The sequence below is a fragment of the Pelodiscus sinensis genome, chromosome 12, assembly GCF_049634645.1.
Source record: "Pelodiscus sinensis isolate JC-2024 chromosome 12, ASM4963464v1, whole genome shotgun sequence".
Taxonomy (NCBI): domain Eukaryota; kingdom Metazoa; phylum Chordata; order Testudines; family Trionychidae; genus Pelodiscus; species Pelodiscus sinensis.
Window position 1 is genome coordinate 26,306,781 of NC_134722.1, and position 12,990 is coordinate 26,319,770.

Here is a 12,990-nt window from a genome sequence, read left to right on the forward strand (position 1 = left end):
CTGTGCACAAAGATTTCTTTCATAATATATTTAGTACCATCTATTGACTTATACAGTGGCTATGTGTTTCAAGTCAAGAGATCTAGGTTCAATCCCTGCTGTTGCTGCAGATGTGGACTTGAGCAATTCATTGAACCTTGCTCTCCCTAAGAGAGTGAGGAGAATACCTCACAGAGCAGTTCATTGCCTGGAAAGTCCTGCAGTGCCCAATTTATATATATAGTCTAGTCCCTCCTCCCCCAAGATATTTCTGCACATTTCTTTGTAACAATGTGCACATTAAATGAACAGTTAGACTGTGGCAGACTGTGACAAGCAAGACAGACATAAGTAATTCACTTTTGTGATATAATCTTCAGCTTCTTACATTTACTATATGCTCAGTATCAAAGATTTCCTTACGTCATTTATTACAGTGGATCTCCCAGTTGATGTGCACATGTAGCTAACTTCTTTCCCACCCCACGCCAACATGAACATGCAAGCTATGCATGAGTGTCATGGGTTAACTGCACCACTTAAGGACAACACATCAGGCACTGAATATGTATGTATCTACTCCTCCTAAACACCCTCTGCTCAGAAAAGTTAAATAATCCCCTAAACAGAAATGAGTTTGATACAGAATATAATTCAGTTATAGGAAAAGAATTAAATTTGGGCAAGTCCCCCTGCTGATTGTTACATCTAATTCATCACCAGAGCTTTAAAAGGGTGAGCTTCTCCAATCAAATATGTGCCAGTAAGCAAAATCCCCACCTTGTGAGGACACAGAGTTCTGCTAGATGTTTTAAATTTCCCAGAACAATTTGATTGCCAAAGCAAGCCAATCAAGTTATAATTGGCTCTAATCAGCACTCCCAGGAGCTGCTCCATTCTTTTCCTGAATTCAAGTCAACCTCAAAATAAGTGTGACATTTTTTCCTTCCATCTGAAAACACAAAGTCATTTTCAAGCTGCTCTCTACAATAAAAAGCCACCCTCCATGACCCATCTGGCACAAATGGAAACTGGCTACCTGAATTCAAATGATCATTGTGATCATAAGTAAAATGATTATTTTTATTAGTAATAGATACTGGCAATGTGCACTAGGAGATAGGCACTTTCCAACACCAAAAGAATTCACAGTCTATAAAGTAAAACCAAACTCTAAGCCTTTTGGTTATGTGGACATAATCTTGTCCAACTTTCCCAGAAGTCTCTGGCTGCACACTAGAGCATTCAGCAGCCTGTTTCATCATTACTTTATACTACATTTTAAACCTCTTTTGTCCAGCACTCTCTAGTCTGGCAACATCTATAGTCTGGCATGATTTTAGTTTGCTGGATGTCCACTTATCATAGGTGTGGCCAAGTTTCCTATGTAAAGTTTGTTTACAGCCACCTGTCCTGGCTCTCAGTGTTCTGTGCTGCTACTTAGCTCCAATTTACCTCTAAAGAGCTCAGTAAGCAGTGGAAGTGTTGTAATGCTGCTTGACCAGAGGTGGGTAATAATTTTTTTTACCAGGGAATGCTTGAGAAATTTTTGAAGTGGCCCTGGGCCGCACTGGAAGGGGCGGGGCCTTAGGCAGAAGGGGTGGGACCAGGACACTTCCTTGCTTCCCCATCCACAGACCATGATTGGTCTGGCAGTGGGGGAGGGAGTGAAGTCTTTCCCCCCTCCCCCGAGGTCCCCCTAGGCACCCATGCCCCTGGCATTGGGAGGAGACTTTGTGTGCTCACCCTTCTGCCCCCAAGCCCTGATTGGCCTGATTGGCCTGGGGGTAGGGGAGTGGCAGGGCCTCCATGGGCCAGATCCAGCCTATGGAGGACCTTTTGCCCACCCCTGTGCTAGACAATATTGACGTCCTGTGGTTTGGCAAATTCTCTGGTTGGGCACTGGTTGGGTCCTGAGGGATTAGAGAGGTTCAAGTGTACATGAAAATTGATAATTAGATTGAGAATTTGAAGGAAGATGGCAGCTTGGATGAAAGTGATCATGAAATGAGAGAGTTTGTGATTCTAAGTAGTGATAGAAGAGAAAACAGCAGAATAAGGATAAAAGACTTCTAGAAGGCTGACTTCAGAAACCTCAGAGACTTGATAGGCATAAATATAAAATGGCAAATGACTGCCTAGGAAGGAGTACTTTAGAAAAGGATCTTAGGGGATTACAAACTAAATATGAGTCAACAATGTCATAGTGTTTGAAAAAAAGCAAACCTCATTTTGAGATGAAATAGGAAGAGAGTGTTCCATGTGAGGCAAATGTAGTAATTCTTTTACTCTGCTCAACACTGCAAAGGCCGCAAGATAAATGTTGCACATAGTTCTGGGTACCACACTTTGGGAAAGATGTGGATAAATTGGAATTCAGGCAAACACCAGTCAGGAATGGTCTAAATAGTACTTAGTCCTGTGCCAGGGCAGAGAACTGGATAAATGGTCCAGTCACAGTCCGTTGTAGCCCAGGGCCATTTCAAAAATTTCTGAAGCGGACCCTGGTAAAAAAAATTATTGCCCACCCCTGGTCTAGTAGCATTACTAACACTTCCACTGCTTACTGAGCTCTTTATGATTTCTTGATTCTCATTGTAATAAGAAGGCATGGAGAAAGCTGAATCCGCAAAAAAAGCCAACTGTAAAAATTAGTTGCATATGTTAATATGCAACATGCCCTGCTTTTTGAGAGAACATAGCTAAGAACAACTGGCAGCAAGCAAGGCTAAAATCAACCATGGCTTGCTACCATTTTGATGGACAGTGTTTTGCACCACTTTGGACTGGAATAAACATCTGCACCAAGTGCACTGCAGTGGAGAATTTACAAGAAAATAGCAATAGGTCTGTAGCACAGGACAGGACACGAGGAAATTCGAACTTGCCTGCATCTATCACTGTCTCAGATGAAGGCCACTTTCTTACCTGAACATTTGTATTATGCTCAGGGATATGCAGAAATCAAGGACATTATTTCTATTGGCCAAATTGAGAGGAAATTTTTTGTTGACATCAAGCTAGTGCTTCTCTATTGCTTTTCTGTAATAAATTATATACTGCCAACGTAGCACATGTAGGACTTACTCTGACTCCTCTTATAAGCTCAACTTGCTTCTGCACCTGAACTCTGGATGGCAGAGGTAGGTATCAGAACACTTTGGCATCCAGACTCTCAGGTCAAGCCTAAATCTGATAAGAATCAGCGCTGCTTCTAGGCAGCTCTAATTTGTGCCAAAGATCTTATTGGTATCTGTCTCCTGCGGCAATGGATAGGTTGGCTGAGGCAGACAAAGGACTTGAAGCTGGGACATTCTGTCCAGGAGGAACATTCATAGTCATGGGGCAATCCCGCATAGACTATTTATGGCCAGTTTTTGGTTCTTTGGCACCTCCCAGTTTGTGCAAAAGTTCCAAATTTGAGTAGAGAATCCAGATTTACATGTCCGACCATAACTTTCTTTTGCAGTTTGCAGATCTTTTGTGGATCTTCAACAGGGGATGATGATGATGTTTGTATGACAAGCTGATACAGCAGCATATCAGTTTGATGGGCTGACCATGAATTTCAATCATGTAACTTGCTGCAAAAGTGGCTTCAAAGCTTTTGGTGCACAAATCACAGGGCCATAATGTCCTTTGTCTTTGTTTTCAGTATGGTAAATAGACTTCAGAAGTGACTTCCTGCCCAGTAAAGCCTAGCAGAAGGAAACTGTAAATGCTACTTTATCAAAGAAACAAATCAATGAGATCTGATAGGTGTAACTTTCAGTATGATAGTGGAGCTGGTAGCTTTCATTACAACTGCATCCAAGATCCAGGGAATCTCAAATATAAGGTCACAGACTTAGAATCGTAGAAATATGGAGTTAGAAGGGACCTTACAATGGTATTAAATTTCCAGCTGCATGGGTTGAGGTAAACTTAGACCATCCTTGCCAAGTGGCAAGCTTTTAAAATCTTTCAGTGATGACAATTCTACAACCTTCCTTGGAAGCCCATTCAAGAACTTAACTACTCTTATAGTTAGATAGCTTTTCCTAACCTAACTCTCATCGCTGCAGAATAAGGCTTGGTCTACACTAGGAGTTTAGGTTGAACTTACCTGCATTAGGTCAATTTTCTAAACAATGAGTCTATACCACCAAGCTCGTTGAGTCAACTTTAAGGGTGATTAAAGTCAGTTTCAATACTCCTGCTTTTCATGAGAAGTAACAATAAATTCTACTTTGTATGGCCAACTTTAGGGTAGTGCAGATACAGCTGTGAAAGTCGAAGTTCTTAGCCACCAGGAGGTGTCCCACAGTGCCCAACTGGGCCACTCTGGCCAGGAATTTCAAATCTGCTGATCTTCTCAGCAGCACACCTGACCACGAATGCCCAGGGCTGCAAACAAGCACCAGTATGGAATGTGCAGGATCTCATTGCTATGTGGGGAGAGGAGTCTGTTCAGGCAGGACTACGAAGCAGTAAAAGAAATGCTGATACTTATGCCAAGATTGCACAGGATGTGGTGGAGAAATGATAGACCAGGGAAGCCCAGCAGTGCCACATTAAAATGAAGCTGTTCAAGCAGGCATACCAGAAGACAAAGGATGCAAAGGATGGTGTGGGTCAGCACTGCAAACATGCCACTTCTAGGGGCAGCTGCACAGGATTTTAGGAGGGGACCAGACCAATTTCCTAAGCCAGTCTATGGATTCCTCCCAAGACACTTCTCTGGCAGCCTCAGGCAGCAGCTTGGAGGATAGCACTGGGTGAGGAAGAGGAGGAGGAAGAGACTGGTCAGCAGGCGAGTGGTGCATCCTATCTCACCAATAGCCAGGACCTTTTTATAACTTTGGAGACAAACCTCTCTATCCAGGATGCCCTGCTGACAGTCCCTGATGGTGGGGAGGGCACAACTGGTAAGTTCACATTTTCAATCATGCTACAAAGTGGGTGAAGACAATTGGGTCTGATCTATGGTGGTCACTCTGCCTACACAGCAGGGGTCCCCGGGACAGTTTGTTAACATGCCTGGAGATGTGCAGGGAGGATTCCTGTTTCATCTCCATAAAACTCTCAGAGAAACGCTTTTCTCCTTCTCACAAGGTTACTGGGGAGGCTTGTCTTATTCTGTCCTCCACAATAGGACATCTATCCACACCAAGCCAGCCGTAAATGGTCTTGTATCACTGCACAAAGCATTGCAGCATAAGGTCCAGGGTTCTGGCCACATTGAGTCAGCACCCATTGCCTATCACTTTGGGTGATTCAGAGAAGACTAATATTGTGTCTGGCAACCTGGATAAAGCAGAAGCAGCTATGTAACTAATACCACAGCAGTACACCTCCATTTGATTCTCTCCAACAAAACATGTCCTTCTGCCACTCCCGGATCACTTCCCCCTCCTGCCTGCAAGCTCATGCGGGAAGGAAAATTGCATTTGCCTAGAAAATGGTAGCTGCCGTGAGCCCCTGCCCTGCTGCCATGATACCGTGGCCCCCCTCTGAAAACGCAGATGCTTGCCTAGCTGCAGGAGCTATTATTTGCAAGCATTGTATAATATAGGCTTTCAAAATGGAAGCAAAAGAGCAAGTCCTGGCCTGCCACCAAACTGAGACCAGCTGCTCCCAGATCTTTGTGGTATCCCTGCTGCATAGTAGGCACGTAAAAGCATAACTTTTGCCTTGTACATACATGTCTATTGTCTTGGACAGACGTCCCCTTATATTAAGAGATTAGGTTTACACTCCACAACGTATCTCCTGTAAAGTCTTCCCTTCACTTTTTGTTATAGTGGTTGCAACAACAAGGCTCCTGCACACTCCCCTGGGCCTGGCTCCTCCAGCTGTTTGGCTATCACAGATCCAAAAGTGAAAATGTACTAAGGATGACATGTTCAATGAGCAAATGCAACCCGCACGCTTGGACAGGTAGCAATTAAATGAGTGGAGGAGAAAGCTGCTGCATGAGAGAGGAGTGAAACTTGAGTACAGAAAAATGAGCAGGAAACACAAAGTGAAGGCACAGGAGAACATCTTAACAGCGGAGCTGATGATGCACGTGATGGACTCACAGGACAGCCAGATGTGCAGGCACTCCCGTCAGCTCATGCTGACCCACATTCCCTCCTTACCAAGTTCTATAGCCTCCTCTTCCAGGGACCCTAGAATGCAGGGAGAGGGCGAAGTCCAGGGCAGCCTCCCACTGAGCCCCCAGGAATGTGTTCTAGAACAAAAGTCTTTCATTCTCACACCATGTAATTGCTGACCCGGGGGATGGTAATATACCACTTTCCCTTCTCTCTCTTCCCACCCGCCTGCAAGCTCCCTCCCTGAACTTCTTTTCTGTCTGTGCTTCCTTATGTTCCTTAAATTAAAAAATGCATGGATTTCTCAACATGAGAATCTTTATTGCTTGTGATGCATGGGGCCAGATGGTTTACAGGCAAGCACACTTAATGCAGGGGGCACCTTACTAAGAGCAACATGTATGACAACATTGATAACTACACCTTGAGTATCTCTCAACCAATTGTATACTCACTTTACAACTAGTTGAATCTAGATTACATTTGCCTATTTAGCCCCCTGTGTCGTTTTCATGGACAGTCTCAAAAGCTTCTCTTCCATCCACTAGGCCAGGATTCTATCAAAGGCCAAAGTTAGGTTGGTTTGGCATGATTTGTTCCTGATACATTCATGCTGGCTCTTCCAGCTATTATCTTTTTGGTGCTTACAAACTGATTGTTTAATAATGTGTTCTAGTATGTGCCAAGGTACTGAATTATATATTCCCTGAGTTCTCTTTGTTTCCCAATTTAAGTATAGGTTCTATGTTTGCTCTTCTCCAGTCATCTGGGACCTCACTCATCCTCCAAGACTTCTCAAACATATTTGCTAAAAATCCAAAATTGCTTCAGCTAGTTCCTTAAGTACCATAGGATGAATTTTATCTGGTGCTATTAATATGAATATCCCAATTTAAATATTCTTTAATTTTTTATTTCCTTATTTCCTTAATTCATCTTGCACTCTTTTTCTCTTGTTAGTATTGTGTTGACTAGCTGATCATCGTTCACCTTTTTTAGTAAAGGCTGAAGAAATATAAGCATTAAATGTGATATTTCTTGATATCTGCTAAGTAGATACCCCATATTTCCCTTCATCTTTCTCTTGAGCCTAATGTATTTAAAGTAACTTATTACCTTTTATATCCCTTTTAGGCTAAGGCACAAAGTGAGTCCCCCAACTGATTTTGGTTCTACATGCCCGTGCTATTCTTTTGTGCTCTTCCTCAACAATTCATTCATGTTTCAATTTTTTGTAGGATTTCTCTTTGATTTAAGTTCATTATAATGCTCCAGATGGAGAAGTATTGGCCTCTTACTATTCTTCCCATCTTCCCTTTATATCTAGTCAGTTTGCAACTGTGCCTTTAACACTGTCTGAGAAACTGCCACTTTCCTGAAATCCTTTATCTCTTAGATTCTCTTCCCACGGGACCTTACTTGTTAAGTCTCAGAATTAGCCTTTTTGAAGATCGTTGTCCTTATTCTGCTGCTCTCTCTTCTTCCTTAAAAGAATTAAATCTGTCATTTCATGATCACTTTTACCCAAATTGCCTTTTACAGATTGCACTTACCTAAACTGGGACACTCTGGTCTCGTAACATCCGTGGTCCAGGATGACTACAGATGTTCCTGGACAAGAGAGCCTCAGGGCAGGAGGGCCAGTAGCTAGGACTCAAGCATAGCCCAGGGATGCTGGTGGCAGCAAGACTGAATCAGCCCATCTAGGGCCACAGCAGTCTGATTGCAGCTGCCTGCCTGCTGCCTGGCAGGATGTCCAGTGCCCCGGCAACCTGGCTGGGGCGATGTGCCACTTGGCAGCGGAGCCCATACCATGGCAACCTGGGAGAAGCCCAGTTGGGGCCATGGTAGCTCATCAGAGGCATCCTAGTAACTACCACGTGCTGCCTGGCAGCAGGACTGAGGCCGCCGCAGCCTGATTGGGACCACTTGGGCCACCTGGGCTAGAGGGGTGGGGGCTGGGGCTGGATTGGTTTGCCCCTCACTGCTTTCTGAACCTCACAGTAAGTTATGTTTTCTTGATATATAGCTCAAGAGCTCCTCCCTTGTCCCCTGCCTGTGCTTCCTGAAGAAGCTATACCCCCTATATTAATTCTAGTCATAAGATTTACCCCCTCTAGTCTCTGGATGCCAATTAAGTCATAATTTAGTTTGAATACTAAGACTTGTATTCTGTCCTGTTTGTTCCCATTACTCCTTGCATTTGTGTACAGACGTCTAAAATGTTGAAACAATTCCACACCACTGGTTTTGCTCATGTTGCTCCTACTGCAGCTCTGAGCTTACTTCTTCTCCCTCCCCTGCATCCACCCACTTTTGCTGCTTGGCATATAGGAGTGAGAAATGATACCTCCGTCTACCTGCCACTCTGATAAATGGGCCCTTCATTCTGCACAAGGCCCAAATCCAAGATTCGGGGAATTCTAACGTGACCATCTGTCTCCTCTATCCCTCTTCATGGTTATGTTAGGAATAGGGATGATCCACCTCACATACTTAGTCACTCAAATGGGACAATATCCTAGCCTTAATATATGCAATCAGCAGGGAATCCCGGTATTTAGCATGCTCAGTCACCCATCATATTTTAAGTATAATTCTGCCTTCCTCACAGGCTGAATTTGATACCTTGCTGTAGAGTAAGCAGCATTAGGGCCAATGAAAAAAAGCACTGGAGGTTCTGTTGGATAATTCCCTCTCTGGATGCATTCCAAGGATGCTTCTATGCAGAGCAAAAAGTGGTGAGATGTAGATTTTATAGAAGATGGAAAGGGAACAAGCATCTGTCACTTATCTAATTAGCAAACAGATAGGACTGTCATTTGCAGAGATATACAACTGAAAAGCCCTTGTTATTAGAGTAAGAAATGTGTTTGTATGTTGAAGAAAGCAGTTTGATCATGAAAGATTTGAGAAAAATTGGCCCTTTTCTCTTGAAAACATCTGCCCTGTAAGTAGCAGATATTTATTTAACTAGCCGGGGAATTTGATAATATACAAAGTGCCTGAGATCTTCATAGGAAAAGCTGATGTTTCCTGAGGCACAGACAGCATTAAAAGCAAAGGAAGCAAACTCAGGCAGCCTCTTCTCTAAACAAATGTATAGATAGGAGATAGAGTCAGACAGAAGGAAAGCAGCAGGGATAAAATACTGCTAACTGCTCTCTGAAACCCACCAAGTTCATAGTGGCCAAAACTCATGCCTTTGCAGTGGGACTAGAATAGGTCTTTACCACTGCACAACAGTGGCCACCACCTATTTCAGGAACCCTTGGCAAGCATTCACCCTGTGCACTGACTCCATACAGGGTGGGTTGCCAGGGGAGAAGGTGCAGTGTTGAGTGCATGATACGCTTCCGCATAGAACTAGTGAGAAAGGGAAAGCAGCTGCTATCCCAGCCTACAATTTGATATGCAGCAAGGGAGGGGCTTTATGCATACTTACAGGTTGGGGAGTGCTGCTGGATTTCATCTTAAAGGCCCAGCAGGACACAAGATAAAGCATTCCCACCTGGATTTCCAGGTTTTCATTCATTTTGCAGGTCCCACACAGCAGGTATAATGGAGGAGACTTTACAGACTGGAACCTACACTCCAAACACGAGGAGAACTTTTTACCATGTTTACTCGCTTTTCCACCTAGATTATTACAGATGTTGAATTAATCTGTATGGGGAATGAACAGAATATTCATGAGAAACTAGATTATTGATTCACAGCACCACTCCCTTTGCATTGTTCACTTGGGGGTTTTTATAGGAAAAGAAGCACCAGGCTTGAATTAGGAGCAAGATAACAAGAACCCAGCACTATTGAGTAGGGATTTTTATTAAACATAGAAACTTTACATTGAGCTGTCTCTCTTGGTTTCCTTCCACTCAATGCAAAGGGTGGCTTATTACAGTGCAAAAGATGGAAGTATTCGACAGATGGACACTGCAATTGTAATGGGTCCCATGCAAAACAATGGGAAAGCAAAAGCCAAAAGGAGACTTGGGAGTCATTTACTTCAATTAATTAAATACTACTCTTTAAAAATGTTGAGAGTAACATGACCCATTCCTTGAGTTACACTTCAGGAACTGCTGCCATCCCCACCACCTAGGAGCCATTTCCATTGGTCAATGGATATACATCTAAACAAAAGAAATTATACAGAAAAACTCTCTCCCCAGAGCAAAACAAAATCCTTCTCCCTCCCCCATCCACTTTTCCCTTATGCCTGAGTCCCCTCCCCTTTTGGGAGCATGAAGCCATCTCCCCCCCACCACCACCACCACGCCCAGGGGCCCACGCCGGCTGTCAGCTCCCCTGCCATATCTACACTGGCTCCTTGCTCATGGCTTTCCAATTTCCTTGCTCTTAGCTAAGGATGTCCCTTTTTCTGCTTTTAATTGACTTAATGAGCTCACTCAGTGCATCAATGCCTTGGAGGACATCTTCTCTTTTAAGGCAGACTTTTAGGAATATTACCAAATGCATTAGACATGGGCCTGTGCCCAGATATGTTCTGATAATATAGATATTTGTTTTTCAGAGTTGGAATCTCTTAGACAGCTTGCGATAGCTAGATATATGTAAACACTAAATGATGCTAATACTAAAATGGTGAATTATTGACATCTTTACGTTACAGCTTGGAATCATTTATCCAGAGTCCAAGACACAACGTTTGTATTATTTCCAAACTCTGAAGAATCAATATGTATATATGTGATTGGGCTGTAGAAAACAGCAGATCTGATGTGGTTTTATTGGGGTGGAGATTAATTGTTCTCTGTGAGCTTTTTATGACAAGAAGCAGTGTCATACACAATACATTTTATTCCGGTCACTTGGAAGAAGAAGAAAAAGAAAGGTATGAGTTACTGAGACATTTAATCTGCTCTGGGTAGTCTGAGAATCTCACTATCCTAGATGCAGGTGTATGCACACTGGCTCATGATAAGCCCAAGGAAGCAAAAATGGAAAAAAATCAGTGTCTGCACAAGCAACACAGAGTTTGATTCTTGGTTGTGCAATCCATTTTAATGAACACTGTACTTTCCATTTGCTACTTTTGTCCCACTGAACAATAGAATCCCCTCTGAAGCACCTGCTAGATAATAAACATTCTTTCTACTGTAAATAGCAAAGTTCACCAATAGTCCAAAACATTTTTGTCAACAAATTCACTAATATTTACAAAAAGAACATCACATGCTAAACAAACAAGTAAAAGTGGTGGAATGGGGAATAGGAGAGGGAAATATTTATAGTCAAATTCATGATCCATAGCACTGGAATGTGAAGTCCTTCTGAGTAAATGCAGTTGTGTGCAAGCATACATAATGCAGACTTCTATGTAGTTTGACTGATTTAATAATATCAATTTACTTACTAAAAATGAACCGTTTATTTTGCAGGGTATGAGGTGTTTCATCCTATACTGTAGCTAGGGTCTTAAGCTCCTAATGTTTTAAAGTTGAATGTAACAATTTTATGCCAAAAATACTGGAAACTATGGGATATTGATCTTCTACTCTATCCCCTTAGAGAAATTAACTTTGTATCTGGAAGGAAACAGATTTATCTTCAAAATCTCTGTCCCTAATAGTAGAAAGAGATTTTCTGAATGTACAAAATAGTTACCAAATAAACCTCACTGGTATATTTTTGGTGGCAATAATAAGTATTGATTATTCTACTGCATGATTGCCAAGGTGGGTATTTTCTTACTGGCACACATTTGTAGCAGCTATTAAATTGTGTATGTTGAAGTTCTATACCTAGTGGGTTTCATAATTCAACACTGTTCAATATCCAATCAATGCGGTACTTTGCACATTGCAAACACTCAAAGTACAGAACGAAAGATTTTTTTTTATTGGAATACAAACAGAATTGCCAGTTAATGCAACAATGTAAATTAAAGGGTGCTGTGCATAAAAATCTTTTTACATTAATGTGATCATTAGTAGCATATATTAAAGTGATGTATTGGTAGTAATACAAGAGATAATATAGTTAGAGATTGTGCAAGATTTCCTACAAATAAGTACAGGTCCATCACTTTTCTGTTAGAAAGCTTTCAACAAACAAATTTCGGTTGCTTTATGTACATGTTTCTCTATATGTTTGTAGTCTTTTTTTTTTGAAAAATTAGGCTTCTACCAAAGCCTAGATTGACCCCCGCCCATTAATTTCACTAGTGATCTAGCTCTTGTTTTAATTCCGGTGTGCAAAATTTAGGATTATACTTTAATCTACTTCACTATACTAGTTGTTCTTTTTTCCCCTCAAGTCCTCTAAGAGTGAGGGGTCATTTTCCAGGATAGGTTGTAGATTGTTGATAATGCATTGGAGGGGTTTAAGCTGTGGACTATAGGTGATGACAAGTAGAATTCTGTTGTTTTCTCTTTTGGGTGTGTCTTGAAGTGATTCATGTCTGGGTACTCTTTTGGCTCTGTCAATCTGTTTTTTCACTTCTCGGGGTGGGTATTTCAGTTTTAAGAATGGTCTATATACATCCTAGAATCATAGAACACTAGAACTGGAAGGTACCTCGAGAGGTCATCAAGTCCAGTCTCCTACCCTCACTGCAGGACCCAGTACCATCTAGACCATCCCTGATAGATGTCTTTCTAACCTGCTCTTAAATATCTCCAAATATGGAGATTCCACAACCTCCCAAGGCCAGTGTTTTTCAATCAGTGGTACGAGTACCTTTAGGGGTACTCGAGAGAAGTCTAGGGGGTACATCAACACAACTGAAATTTGGAGAAAAATGAATTTTTGTTTTAAGTTTTACAGTGCTCTATTATTTTTGTACTTTTTACACCCAACAATTTCATCACCTGTCCAGCTATGATTAAGTTGTTTAAACAAATGTGTTGCAATGGTAGAAAAAAAATTGTGTGTCTGAAAACTGTAGGTACTGGGGTATGTTATATAT